Genomic DNA, 10,027 nt, shown 5'->3' on the forward strand with positions numbered 1-10,027 from the left:
CACCATGCCCGGCTAATTTTTTGTAGTTTTAGTAGAGGCGGGGTTTCACTGTGTTAGCCAGGATGGTCTCGATCTCCTGACCTCATGATCTGCCTGCCTCGGCCTCCCAAAGTGCTGGGATTACAGGTGTGAGCCATAAAAAGAAAGTAGCCGGTGAGTTTGAGTCTATGTATCCAATAAGACTAATTTGGAATCTCAGCTTCAGTGCTCACTAGCTGTGTTTCAAGGTGTGACTTCGCCTTCCTGTACCCTTGTTTTTTTAGGAGGAGGTAAAGCAAAGAAGTTAAATCGGTAGGCCATGATATCAGACTGTCTGGGTGAGAATCACTGCACTGCCATTTCCTCAACTCTCCTTTTTCTTCCTCGAAGCCTTCTTCAAAGCCCTGGGACTTTTCTGAAGCCACGGCCTACAGGCAAGGGCAGCCTGGAAATGCAGGGGAGTTAACACCCCAGGGAGCACCTTCAAACACTGGGGGATATGGGCAGATCAATAAATGCCTTTGGTAAGATACTTAATTTCTCATTCATTCACTTTCCCCATCTCTACAGTGGGGATAACAACAATATCTTCCTGGCAGGATTGATGTCAGGATGAGAAAGATAAACCATCTAGCCATGTGGCAGAATTACAACAGCTTCTCACAAACGGTAAGCGCCCTCTGGGTTTGGGTTTTCCTGCAACCAAGGCTAAGACAAGAGTTGGGTGCAAGGAGTTGATTCCAGGTGTCAGGAGTGACAAAGTGGGGAGAATGAGACAGGAAAGGAGGCAAAGCCAATAAAAAGATGTGTTCGTGTTGTTGCTGGTAAGGCAGTAGGAGCTCAGTTTCATCAGGGTCTCTGAGCAGTGCTCATAATGGCTCCAGCAATTGTCCATCAAGGAGCAGGACCTGGAGTGTTCACCTACCAATCCCCAGCCCTTATTGATTGAGAGTTGCCGAGAACAGTGGTAACTTTTCCACATTTCCAGGTTACACTTGCCAGGAGACTGAGCAGGCTCCTAGGACTTCAGAGAAACAAGCCTTGAGTGCTAACATCTCAGGCAGTGGGCTGGGGGAAAAGGGAGAGGCACTGGCATGGGTCCTATCACCACCATCCCTTCCCCCATTCCTGGGGACAGGGTCCTTGAGGAAAGATAAAGGGGAAGCCCTGGGAGGTGCATGCATGAGGTGGGGAGGGGGCCACTATCAATATGAACCATAACAATCCTTCAAGCTATGGCTGAAATTAGAGGCTGACCAAAGGAAAGCAACATATGGCATGCAAATCACCCACTACAGTGATCAATGAATGTTACTATTCTCACTTAGTCTGTAAAAGGGGGCTGCAGATAGTCCTACCTCATAGGAACTGAGTTGGTTGTGTGTGGAAGAGATTAATGAACTGTATACTACTGAGTATAGTTAGCTGGTTATTGAGTGATGAGGTATAAACCTACTCCACACTTACAGAAATCTGAATTTTGGGGATTTTTTTTTAACTTTTATTTAAGGTTCAGGGGTACATGTGCAGGTCTATTATATAGGTAAACTCATGTCATGGAGGTTTGATGTACATATTATTTTGTCGCTCAGATACTAAGCATAGTACCTGATAGGTGTTTTTTCTGATCCTCTCCCTCCCACCCTGCACCCTCCAGGAGACTTCAGTATCTGTTGTTTCCTCTGTGTGTCCATGTGTTCTTGTCATTTAGCTCCCACTTATAAGTTCACTTAGGATAATGGTCTCCACTTCCATCTGTGTTGCTGCAAAGGACATGATCGTGTTATTTTTTTATGGCTGCATAGTATTCCATGGTGTATATGTACCACATTTTCTTTATCCAGTCTACTGTTGATGGGCATTTAAGCCGATTCCATGTCTGTGCTATTGTGAATAGTGCTGCAATGAACATATGCATGCATGTGTCTTTATGATAGAATGATTTATATTCCTTTGGGTATATATTGAGTAATGGGATTGTTGGGTCAATTGATAATTCTGTTTTTAGTTTTTTGAGGAATCGCCACACTACTTTCCACAGTGGCTGAACTAACTGACACTCCCAACAGCAGTGTATAAGCATTCCCTTTTCTTTTCTTTTTCAGTTTTTCTTTTCTTTCTTTCTTTCTTTCCTTCTTTCCTTCTTTCCTTCTCTCTCTTTCTTTCTTTCTTTCCTTCTTTCCTTCTCTCTCTTTTTCTTTCTTTCTTTCTTTCTCTTTCTTTCTTTCTTTCTCTTTCTTTCTGTCTTTCGTTCGTTCGTTCTCTTTCTTTCTTTCTCTTTCTTTCTTTCTTTCTTTCTTTCTTTCTTTCTTTCTTTCTTTCTTTCTTTCTTTCTTTCTTTCTAGATAGGATCTGGCTCTACCACCCAGGCTGGAGTGCGGTGGCGTAATCTTGGCTCACTGCAACTTCTGCCTCCTGGGCTCAAATGATCCCCCCACCTCAGTCCCCCCAGTAGATGGGACTACAGTCTCGTACCACCACGCCTGGCTTATTTTTGTATTTTTGGTAGAGATGGGGTCTCACCATGTTGCCCAGGCTGGTCTCAAACTCCTGAGCTTAAGCAATCTGCCCACCTGGGCCACCCAAAGGACTGGGATTACAGGTGTGAGCTGTGCCAGGCCAGCCTTCCCTTCTCACCAGCATTTGTTATTTCTTGACTTTTCAGTGATAGCCATTCTGACTGGTGTGAGATGGTATCTCCTTGTGGTTTTTTTGAAGCCTGAGTTTTTATATGTCAAACTTCTAATTGTACTGAGTTGAGCAAAATACAGTACCTGGCATCTTTTGAGCTTACACTCAAAATTGGAAGATTCAAATAGTAAACAAGTAAATTAACCAAACATGTAACAATGAACTGCGATTAATGTTGTAAGGAAAAGAAACAAGGGACAGGGTGGGGAGGAGCGGCCTAGGGTGGTCAACAAAGGCCTCTCTGAGGAAGGGACGTGTAAGTTGGGACATGAAAAATAGGAAGGAACCAGTCATGTGTAGAATATTTTAGGCAGAGGAGAGAGTGCACCCAAGGACCTAAAGAGGGGAGACTGCTGGGTGACTTGAAATGACTCCTAAGACAAAAGCTACTAGGGCTGGACATGCAAGGAGTGGAGGGGGAGCTGGGGCTGCAGAGTTTGAAAGAGCCAGGTTATGAAGGCCCTTGGAGGACATGGAAACAGATTTTATTCTAAGAGAAGTGGGAAGCCACTGGGCAAATAAACAGGACAATGACATGATTTAATTTTCTCTTCAAAGAAATCCGTCTATCAAATTATTGGCTTTGATATTGTACTATCATAAGACAAGATGTCACCTTTGCAGGAAGCTGGGTGAAGGGTTCTTGGGACTTTGTACTATTTTTGCAACTTCCTATAAAGGATGATGCTGAGAATGGATTAATGAAGTCATCAATTCATTCAACTGCTATTTATGGAGCACCTGCCATGTGCTAAGCTTTGTTCTAGGTGCTGGGAGAAAAATAAGATAAATTCAAACAGTGATAAATGTTAAAGAGGAAATAAACCAGGATGGCATGATGGAGAGCAATAGGGTTGGAGGAAGATGGGTACACAAAGAGATGCCAGAAGCCCTGGAATGAGGATATGGCAGCCTAAGTCAGGATGGGGGCCCCATTCATACTCAGCAACAGCTCCAGCTGGTTCTTGCGTCTTAAATATTGGTTTGGAGAAATCTTAAACACTGGCCAAAGAATAATAAATCTTCACTTTATAGAAAGCACTTTGTACTGTTCAAAGTTCATAACATCTATAATTTCATTTGATCTCTCATCAGCCCAGTGAAAGGGTAAGTGCCATTGTCCCCATTTGAAAAAAGTGTCCTAAACTGAGTTAACCCAGAAGCCGACTCTCTCTGAGATAAGAATTCAAGTACAAGTAGGAGGGTGGGGAAGTGAACCAAAGAAGAGAAGGAAGACAATAAATCTTCGGTTGCGGAGAAGATTATTGCTATGGGCAACAGGGGCTCAATCCTGCTAGAGAATATGAAACCCAGGGCAGAACACCACTCAGCCCAACCAGGGCCAAAAGGAGCTGTGATATTTACCTGCTCGCTCCTGTCAGTCATTGAATTAGGGCTGCTCTAAGAGAGTGGCAATTCCCCAGCCCTTTCCGATCACCCTGTGGATGGGCTAGAGCAGATGGAGAAAGCGTGAGGAACGGTACGAGGGCTGGCAGTTGGGGGTTATTAGGTCAGTACGCATGCAATGATGAGTCCCAAGAGGATCCAGGTGGGCCACCGATAATGTATGCCACACTGAGGTTTGGCAGTGTTAAATAGCTCTCCAAAAATCTCTTCTAATCCTAAGAGGTTTTTGTTGTTGTTGTTGTTTGTTTGTTTTAACCATTAACTCCTCAGTCTACTTAGCACATAAAAATGACTTTAACCCCAATATTTCATGTGATTTTATCTAGTCGTCTAAAGATAATTTTTTATAACAGCTATAAACCAATAGCTAACATTTATTGGGTGCTTACAATGTGTCAGCCACTGAGTTTAGCACTTTGCATTTAACCACAATACTATGCGACAGATACTAGTATTACCCTTATATAACAGCTTAGAAAACCAAAGTATAGAGAAATTAGGTAATGACAAAATCCTTGTGAACACCTTCACTAATAAAAATAGTTCTTAGTTACTACCAGGTACTGAGCATCTACTCTGCAGAGAACTATGCTACACATTTGATATCCACTTTCCTATTTAATGCTCACAGGAAATGCAAGATAAATATATTGTTGTACCAATTGAACAAATGGGAAAACTAAGATTTGTAAAGATTAGATAACTTGTTGAAGATCATTGAGCTGGATGTGGGCAGAGCCCAGTGGATGCAGAAGTCTAGGTTTCTCTGTGTCCAAAACTGCTTGCTCTAAATTACCTTGCTAGACCACAAAAGTGCTACCACCCTACCTACTATGTTTTAAGCCGATGAGCTTTGTCTGTCCACCTAGGGTGCAACTGGCACAGACCCAGACCATCAGATGCTTCAGTTAACCTTCAGTAGTGATGCTGAGTCCCTGATAGTTGGAAGGAATTTGTTTTTTCAGCATCATTTGCCAACATGAATAAAGTCAGACCCAATTCACTGAGTAAGGTAATGAAGTATTTAAGATGGCCAGAAGTCCGGTAGAACTAAGAATAATTTCTTAACATGCTTGGCTTAGAGGCTGAGGCTTTGCTGAATTTTAAGACTTAGCTGAATGCTCTTCAGAGCCTGTTGGCAGCAAGCACTTTCAAGAATGGCCTGGCTCCTCCAGTCCCAACTGGAACTCACCTATGTTAATAATATGCACTGGGTATAAAAAGACCAAGACGAGAACAGAGTGAACTTTAGCTATTTTCCTGGAAGTCCTGTTGTTTGTGCAGAAAATATTATGTCTAGTTGAGTATTTCCATTAAATAAGCAGGTTACTTCTATGTGTGCCTTGATTTATTAAACAAAACCCTTGAAGTTGGTTGTAGTAAGTCTAATAGATTTCCTGATGGCTGAGAAAGAGTCTGCCTTTGAGCCTCTGCTATTTTATTCATATATTGATTGCCTGGCCACTTGGAACTTAAGAGGGTCTAATTGGCTTGTGCTGTGAACAAGACTCACTGGCTCATATCAATTTAAAGTCATCTCTCTACTTACTAGAGACAATCTCATGTAACAGGTCACCTGCTGTCATGCCAATTTGGTGAACACAAGAAATGCAAAATACAAACTGAATGTTTTTTCTTATTTCAAATATTTCATGTGAAGTGACATTTCTCCCAGACATTTTCTCTTCTGATCTCTTTAGAGAGTTAAGTCTCTTCTGATTGATCTTCACTCTCATATTCCTCCTAGAATTTTGATAGATTCCATAGCTGACACATTGTCCTGAGCATTACTGTCCTTTTTATAAGTCCTTTCTTAATCTTGCTCACTCGAAGCTCCTAGACACTCTATTAAAATTTCACGGTTAGTATTGATACCTGATTCCACTGGACTTAGCAGCATGGTGCCACATGCATTTCCTAGAAACTGCATTTGTCAGCACAGACAATTGCCTCAGATGAGACCTGAGGTCAGTCTTTGTCTTGGGAGTAAGAGCTAGATTGCATCTTTTGCATCAGAAGATGTTGTCATTTGCTTCACAATGTAAAGTGATCACATAGATTTCTAACCACCCAGTATAAACTTCAGCTTAGAATCAGATGGACCTGGATTCAAATTTTGGAACCAGGCTGTGTGATCCTGAGAAAGGGCCTCATCATCCATGGAGTTTAGATTTTTCATGCATATAATGGGCTGAAATCAAAGGGTTGGCAGGGATTTCTTCCGTCTGGAGGTCCTTTTCCCTATCATTTCCAACTTTTAGAAGCTGCCTATATTCCTTAGTTCATGGTTCTCTTTCTCCATCTTCAAAGTCAGCAACAGCAGGCTGAGTTCATCTCAGAGGGGCATCACTCAAGCCTCCTCTTCTGCCTCTTTTAAGGACATTCGTGACCACATTGGGTCCACTTGGATAACCTAGAATAATCTGCTATTTTAAGGTTGGCTAATTAGCAACCTCAATTCTATCTGTGACCATAATCCTCTATGTAACACAACATAACCACGGGTTTGGAGGTTAGAATGTGAATATCTTTTGGGAGGCTATTAATCTGCCTACCACATTACCTCAAAAGAAAAGGACAAAAATAAAATCCTATAATTATAATACTTTTATATGAATATAATATATAATACAAAAACTAATATAAGTAAATTTCTTAGCAGATTTCCCTAAAGTGCTCAGTAGCTGATAGTGTTCTTAAAATTGATAGTTGTTCCACTCAATTATATTAACTTTTGTTAGAAAGTAACTCAGTCCATAGCACTAATGTGTGGCAGCAGGTAGATTTTCAATGATCAAATATTGAGATAACTTTGACAATGCCCCCAATCAGGAGCCAATGTTTATCCAATTCCCTGCTGAAGAGCTCTAGTAAATGAAAATGTACTGTGTACAGATGGGATCCTCGAGGTGCCATACATTTGTTCATTGTAGCACACGGCTGAAAAAACAGCAGATAAATGGGACACAATTCTTGCCTAAGCGTTTTTATAGTCCAATGGGAGAGATTAAGTATAGACCCAAAATTACATTATGTATTCGTTTGTTTAGTTGTCCTTTCTATCTCTCCCACTCGAATATAAATTCCATCAGGGACTGAGACTTGACTGGATTGTGCATGCCTGTATCCCCAGCACTTGGAACAGTGCCTGAAATAGACTAGGCACTCAAATATTTGTTGAATGAATACAGTATGATACATTATACAAGCTATTATTAGAGGTTGCTCATAAAATATGCAAACTATTACAACATAGAGTATGTAACGTTGACTAGCCCGAAAGAAAAAAGGGTCTGAACTTTCCTTTGGAAAGTTTCTAGTATGTTTATAAATAGCGCTCACTCTGTGCCCACACAGAAAGGGCTTCCTGCACTGTAGGGCCTGCAAACCTTGTCCCTCATTGGTTCATTTCCAATTCACTGTTTCTTGTGGCCCTGTGTGCAAACTGCAACATCTCCAGATCATAACACAGGCATCATGTGAAGTTCATACCTGTGCATATCATGATGAAGATTTTCCACTGCACCCACCCTCTCCCTCTGCACCCCTGCTGCCCCCAGTAAGTAAGAAATATGCTAATTTGATAGTGATACCCTATGAAGGGTATAAAATAGAGTGATGTAATCAAGAATGTCTGGAGGGGTAAGAATTTACACAAGCTACAGATGATCACACAAAGATTAGCCAAAGTGCTAGGGTCATCTCTTAGGAGGAGAGGCCCTCTTAACAATAATTATAATTAAACAATTACATAATAATTCATAATAATTACAATAAATACATTTTGAATGTGCCCCAGTACACGTAAGGAACTACATTCAAAGTTTTGCAAAACAAATGTTATGTTTACCACATGGGACCCACTCTTTCTACTTTATTCAATTCTGTTCCATCCCATTGTTTGTTTGTTTGTTTGTTTGTGGTGGAGTCTCACTCACTATGTTGTCCAGGCTGGAGTGCAGTGGTGCAATCTTGGCCCACTGTAACCTCCACCTCCCTGTTTCAAGGGATTCCCTTGCCTCAGCTTCCCAAATAGCCAGGATTACAGAAATGTTCCACCATACCCGGCTAATTTGTGTACTTTTAGTAGAGATGGGGTTTCACCACGTTGGCCAGGCTGGTTTCGAACTCCCAACTTCAAGTGACCTGCCAGCCTCAGCCTCCCAAAGTGCTGGAATTACAGGCATGAGCCACTGTGCCCTGCTGCATCCCATTTTATTTCATTTGTTTTGCATGCTGATCTCCACTCTCCCGATTGATTCATATGCATGAAGGGGCCACTAGTGATTTGACCCAGCTCTCCATGACACATAAAGAGTTTTTGACACCAGATAAGGGGTGCAGTTTAGCAGATAAAGGCAAAGCTTAGACACTAGAAGAACGTTCTTATCCTGGTTCTACCAGTCCTCCCTGCCATCACTTCCTTTCTTCCAAAATGCACCGCAGGATGCAACAGAGTGTTCATTTGTTGAGAAAGCAAGAATAAATGGGAAGCATGTTTTATTGCAATAACCTCAAAAGGGATTTCCGGGTTCCAAAAGAGATTAAGGCAAGCTAGGTTTATTCTAGCAAAGGGTTCATGAACTCACTCAAAATCCCTTTCTTCCAATTTGGAGTTGTTTGTGGGGAAAAGAGAATCCCAAAAGCCACTTTCATGGAAAAGGGAAGAAGATGCTGTCAACTAAGCCACTGAAGCCAGGCAAACAAGCACTCCCGGCAGATATGAGAAATGGCAGCCCTCCTCCAATCAAGGACTTCCTGGAGATAGGCCTCATTAGCACTCCTCCACCACAGCCAGCCTGAGACAAATGAGGGGAGCTCAGCAGGTGCTCTCTTGTGGGGCCTCACCCTCCTTCATAAGATAGTCATTTGTTTTGGCAACTTGGAGACTTTTCTTTACTTTCTCCTCATTTCTTGAAGAAAGTAATACAATCTGAGACCTTCCTCTTCTAACTGACGCTCCCAGACTACACCCAGAATTGCTCTCCATTTCTTATAGATCTTTCTGGAGATGGCCTATGAAGATGTAAGTACATATATAATTTGTGAATTGGGGACAGAATCAACCCCAAAAGAGTGAAAATTCGTTCAGATGAAGGAGGGCAGAAAAATCATACTCTTTCTGTATAAAGCAGTACATAAACACATATCTTGTATATCTGTGATACTAAAATTTTGGGGGGAGGCCATAGGGAAAAAATATCTTGAAAGGTTCCTTAGAGGAGGTATTAACAAAAAATTGGTTGAGAAACACTGATATAATCCCACTTTTTAATATACCTAAGGGGTAGCTCACTGTCTTGGGTATACATTGTTCCAGGAAGCAGTATGAGGGGAGGGTGAGAACTTCGGTTGGGCTTCAAACCCGGTTTGAATCCTGGCTCTACCACCTGTGAATTATAGGAAGTTGACCAAGTTCCTTAATGTGTTTTAGTTTTCTTAACTATTAAATGGGTATAATTGTAGCTACTTCCTAGAGAAACTGTGAATATGGAGTTAATACCTAGAAAGCTCTTAGACTAGCACCTAGCACTGGTAGACACCCTATAGGTGTTTTCAACATTACGATTTCCCACTTAGTTATATCTCTTAGAGACGTTCCTTTTGATGACTACATAGTATTCCTTTGTGTGTGTGTGTGTATATATATATATATAGATATACCCTAATTTATGTAGACCAAAAATCAGCAAATTATGGGCCCAAAGCCAAATCCAGTCAACCACTTAGTTATATCTCTCAGAGATGTTCCTTTTGACGACTACATAGTATTCCCTTGTGTGTGTGTGTGTGTATGTGTGTGTATATATATATATACTGTGTGATACAAAAATCAAAAATACTCCCAAATCAGCAAATTATGGCCCCAAAGCAAAATCCAGTCAGCAACCTGTTTTTGTAAATGAAACTTTCTTGGAACAGAGCCATGACCATTTGTTTGCATATTATC

The sequence above is a fragment of the Mandrillus leucophaeus genome, unplaced genomic scaffold (assembly GCF_000951045.1).
Source record: "Mandrillus leucophaeus isolate KB7577 unplaced genomic scaffold, Mleu.le_1.0 Scaffold210, whole genome shotgun sequence".
Classification (NCBI taxonomy): domain Eukaryota; kingdom Metazoa; phylum Chordata; class Mammalia; order Primates; family Cercopithecidae; genus Mandrillus; species Mandrillus leucophaeus.